This window comes from Callospermophilus lateralis, unplaced genomic scaffold, assembly GCF_048772815.1.
Source record: "Callospermophilus lateralis isolate mCalLat2 unplaced genomic scaffold, mCalLat2.hap1 Scaffold_94, whole genome shotgun sequence".
NCBI lineage: Eukaryota > Metazoa > Chordata > Mammalia > Rodentia > Sciuridae > Callospermophilus > Callospermophilus lateralis.
The window spans coordinates 907,721-913,188 of record NW_027517559.1 but is presented as its reverse complement, the minus strand read 5'-3'; the positions used below and the strand labels follow the sequence as shown (position 1 = coordinate 913,188).

At 36.6% G+C, this 5,468-nt stretch overlaps 1 pseudogene; it reads left to right on the top strand.

Moving 5' to 3' along the window:
* The first annotated feature begins 2,743 nt into the window (after nt 1-2,743).
* Nucleotides 2,744-5,073, top strand: LOC143411407 (small ribosomal subunit protein uS5 pseudogene; annotated as a pseudogene).
* The last annotated feature ends 395 nt before the right edge of the window (nt 5,074-5,468 follow it).

Below are 5,468 nucleotides of genomic sequence, written 5' to 3'. Positions count from 1 at the left end.
ATTTGAATATTTGGGTAAGTTAAATACTGACTAAACAAAATAAATGCATGATATCATACATGAATTGGTCAAATGGTCAATATCATGAAGTCCTATTAAGATTACAAAATAATTTCACCTAATATTCAAGTTGATTTCAAACTTTCTTTTTGCCTCCTTTCATCTCATATCCTTGCCTTATATTTCTCTTAAGAAATAGAAACTTTATTTCAGTTTTCCCAGAAAACCTTGCATCATCTTGTACCATATTGTCTCCCTGACTTTCAGTTACAAGGAAAATAATAACCTTCATTCTATCACAGGTCAGTTCTCTACTTATGCTTAAATTCCTTTCTAAAGAATATTTTACACAGATTTCATTCACTCTTTTATCCAGATCCCAGTTTTTCTTGCTCTGATAGTCATCCCATAAATACAGAAATTAATTATGATAACTCTTAATGTAAAAATTTACAGTGGACTCACAATCTCTTCTAGTTACCAGCCCTCCCTACTGAAAAGTCTTGTAATTGTCTGTCATTTCCAACTACTTACTTTTCTTATCCCTTTCCTTAACCACTATAAAACCAGGCTTCTATCCATGTCACTGACTTAAGGTTCTTCCTGTCAAAGATATCAATCATCTTCCCAGACCTTTTTACAACCTCTACATCAGTTCTATTCAAAACATGGGACAAGGCACAGCAAAATCCACAATGTAAGAACAACTTCAGTTGATCTTCTCTGTTATTATTCATCCCTTATTAAAAGAGGCACTCAGGTGCTCAATCCAAAATCTGAAGTCATCCTTGATTTCTCCCTTTGCTAAATACTCACACTTGTTCTTTCAGCAAATCAATTTTGTCTGACATGTTTCTTGTAAAAAACATTTTCTCTCATGCAGACTACTACAGTGACATTATACAAATTGTTCTATATCCTCTCTTTTACCACCAGAGTACATTGTATTAATAGCAACTAGAGTAATACTTTAAATGTAAATCAGATCACAATACTCCTCTACTAAAAATCCTTCAGTATCTTCTTATTGATCTTAGAATAAATTCAAACTTTCTATTTTGGTCAGTGTACATGACCTGATACTCATGTAAAGTTGAATTTGTTGTTGTTGTTGTTTTGTTTTATTTTATTTTTTAAATACAATTACTCCTTTTCTTTTCAGATAATAAATTTATTCTACATATGTTAGCCACATTGATACCTTTTTAAAAAAATAAATTTTACTGTGTATATTTAAGATACGCAACATGAAGTTATGGGACAAATATAGATCATGAAAACCTTGCTTTAGTAAAACAATTTAACAAACACATCATCTTACCTAGTTACCTTTATTTTTATAATTAGGAAGCCAGACTCGGTGGTACACTCCTCTAATTTCAGCAATTTGGGAGACTAAGGCAGGAGGATAGCAAGTTCAAAGCCAGTCTCAGCAAAAGTGAGGCACTAAGCATTCAGTGAGACCCTGTCTCTAAATAAAACACAAAATAGTGCTGGGGATGTGGCTCGTGGTTGAATGCCCTTGAGTTCAATCCCGAGCACCTCCAAAATAAACAAACAAACAAACAAACAAATAACTAAATAAATAAATGGTAAGGGACAGCTAAAAGTTAATTGAGCTTGAATTCTACATATAATAGAATTTTATAACCTATAGGCTTACCCTCTAGATCCATTTATTCTACATTATGCTACTTTATATCCTCAGGCACATCTCTCCTATCCTCTCTCCCCTCTTCCCTCACCCCTGGTCAACACTATTTTGTTGTCTCAGTTTATATTTTATTTTTTTATTGCACATATAAATGATGTCATATAATATTTTTCTTTCTATTTGTGGCTTATTTCAACTTAACATTTTGATCTTTTCTAAAATCATCCTCAAAGCCTGGTCCCCAAAGCAGCAGCATATACACCACCTGGGAATTTATAGAAGTGTGAATTCTTAAGTATCTCTCAAGACCCAGTGATTCAAAAACTCTGGATGTGGGGCAAGCAGCTAGGTTTTAACAGGTTCTCCGTGTGGTTTTTGTCAGATCAGTCTGGGCAGGCAATGGCCAAAGGAGGCAGATTTAAAAGGACCGCTGGACAGGTTTTATTGAGATGTCACTCCAGGGGAACTCGATCAGACCCACAGAGGGGACAGGAGAAGGGTCTGAGGAGAAACCGCGTGGAAGCTCGATCAGACTGGACTTTTATGGGGCTTACAGCAGGAAAGGAAGGGCTTGGGACAGGAAAAGGTGTTTCTAGGGTCTCTTGCCCCCTTGGAGTTGGTCAGGGGAGTTGGCTGAACTCCAGGATTGGCCAGGGGGGTCTTGTTGATTGACAGGCGTTAATCAGGAGATCTGGCTGAATGACAGGCGTTTCCGCCCACATCTGATTGACTTTCTTTTTCGGTGTGGGCTGTTTTGTTTTAAGTTGCCACTAAGTCACCACCAAGTTGCCATCACCAACCTAACAGTTTTGATACATGTTAAAACCCAGGCATTGCTGCTAATGCCTGGTATTGCTGCCTTATGAGCTGTGTTTGTCCTTTTTCATACCTGGGATATCCAGCTTCAGCCCTTGGCTTGGCAGGGCTCCTGAGGTCCAGCATGTGTTGCTGAATCTAAACTTCCACTCCCATTAGACATGATTGAGTCACTTGTTTATTGTATTATCTGTCACTCTCTCTATAATGCAGCCTTCAACATGGCAGGGCCTTGTCAGCCTTGTTTAGTGCTTTAATAATACTGCCAGCTCAATGTCTGACACAGGGTAAGCACTCTGTAAATGCGTGCAAAATGAGTGCATCCACCATGAGAATCTGTAAATAATAATTTGATTAGTGAATAATTTTATAAGCTCTACTAAATTGCCTGATATTTATCTTTTGATTGAAAAGAAAAATCCTTCACTTTACTTCAGAAAGAAAAAAGGCAAACTTCATTATTTGTACAGTAAATATGTTTTAGTGAAAGATATTGTTATCTACTCCTTCAATTAGCAAATTAATAAATAATTGTACATTAACTATTGATCACCTAAGCACTGAGCAATTTGTCATGGTTTATAAAATGGAAAAGCTGACTTTGAGTTAATATCTTAAATAGGTTATCAAGGAAGAAATTCATATTATTCATATATCTACATGATGTAGATCACAAATGTAATATATAACTGATATTTTTTAAAGTGGTAATGACTTTGGCTATAGATCACTTACAACTGCACTATGCAATAATTTAAAAAAGTACATGGGTGACTGTTTTAATTAGGAGATGGTCCATGGAATACAGAAGTCTTGAACTGAATGAAATATAGAGCCACTGGTAATTTATTTGGTATGTGAATTTGTGTATAGAATAAAGTTAAAAAGAGAAATCCTGAGTTGGACCACACCAAAAAATCTGAGAAGGGCATCTCATAAAGGTTATTTTTAAAAAGAGTATTTCATATTATAACACAGAAAATATATTTTCAGCACTTAATAAATGTAGGTTTGACTATATGAACAAGCAAATCAGGATAAAGATGAGAGAAGAACTCTAAAGAGAAATACAGTATTTCTCTTATCCATGAGTTCACTTTCCTTGATTTTAGAAACCCACAAAGAATCATAGTATAAAAGCATTAAATGAAAAATTTTAAAAATAAACAATTCATAAATTTTAACCTCCATACTGTTATGAACAGTATGATGAAATCAACCTGCTTTGACCATATTGAGAACTGAATCTTTCCATTGTCTAATAGGTCCACACTGTATATATGCTACCCATTTACTAGACACTTAATATCCACCTCAATTGTCAGATCAATCTACATGATATTGCTGTGTTTGTGTTCAAGCAATCCTTATTTTATTGAAGAATGGCCCCAAACTCCAAGGGTAGTGATGTGGAAATTTAGACATGCCAAAAATAAACTGTAAAGTGCTCCCTTTAAGTGAAAAGTTCTTAATTTAGTAAATGAAAGGTGGTGAAATAATGTGCTGTGATTACTAAGGTTAATGGTAAGAATTAATCGTCTATCCATGAAAGTTAAGATGGAAAAAGAAAGGCACGTTATTTATGCAGTCACATTTCCAACTGCAAAAGTTGCCACCACATGCTATGTGCGCAGATGAGATGGAAAGACATCAAATTATGCATATATATAGGAAAACCCTAACGTGTAGAGTTTCTTCTCTGGGAAAACACTGAATGGCAGGGAACACCGATGCAGTGGAAGGGTGTGGAAGCCCTGGGGACTCTGGAATGGGTAGCCATGGTGACTTCCTCAGAAACTTAAGTAGCCATCTCTAAGGCCACTGTTGCAGACATAGTCGAGGTCAGAGCCATGGCCGTAGAGCTCATAGAGGCAATACTAAAGATGAGGAGTCAATCAGTCACCAAGCTGGGCTACCTAGTCAAGAATATGAAGATCAAGTCCCTGGAGGAGATCTACTTCTTATATTTGCACAACAAGGAATTTTATATGATTGAGTTTTTCCTGGGAACATGACTCAAGGATGAGGTTTTATAGATGACGTCTGTATAGAAGCAGACTCTTACTGGTCAGTGGACCAGGTTGAAGGCATTTGTAGCTATCCAGGGTTACAATGGTTGGTTGGCCTAAGAGTTAAGTACTCCAAGGAGGTAGCCATTGCTATCCAAGGGGCCCTCATCCTGGCCAAGCTCTCCATTGATCCTGTACAGAAAGGCTACCGAGGGAACAGGATTAGCAAGCCCGACACTGTCCCTTGAAAAGTGACAGTTGTGATTCTGTGTTAGTGTTGCTCATCCAGGAGGAACTGGGATTGTCTCAGCCACCATGCCCAACAAATTGTTGCTGATGGCTGGTATTGATGACTGCTTCACTTCTACTAGGGGCTGCACTGCCACCTTGAGCAATTTTGCTAAGACCACATTCCATGCCATCTCCAAGACATACAGCCACTTGACTCCTGATCTCTGGAAAGATACTGTATTCACCAAATCTCCCTATCAGGAATTCACTGACCATCTTGTGAAAATTCCTATCACAGTCCCTCTATGGGAGGACCCTTACTCCAGCTGTGGCTACAATATAAGGTTTTTGGAGAAAAAATAAAGTGAATGTAACCTGTTTATAAAAAAATAAAAATAAAATAACTTATATAAAGTTTAGGACCATCTGCAGTTTTTGCACTCATTGATGGTCTTGGAGCATGACCTTCATGGATAAGGGAGGAGAACTATAAAGCTAAGACAAGATCATAGTACAGATTTTAAAAGGAACAACAGAAACTTACCTGAGTTTTACATTATATATTCTTTATTTGTTGAATTGACTGAGAAAATTTGTGTTGTTGTAGGCTAGCAGTTAAGTAATTTATCCTGCTACATATTTCCAAGCAAGTTTGAACCTTCAGGTACAAAATAGTCACATCAATTCTATCCTGTCTGTAATTTATTATTGTTTTTTTTTGCCATTGACTTTAATATCAGGTTTTTGAGGTACAATTT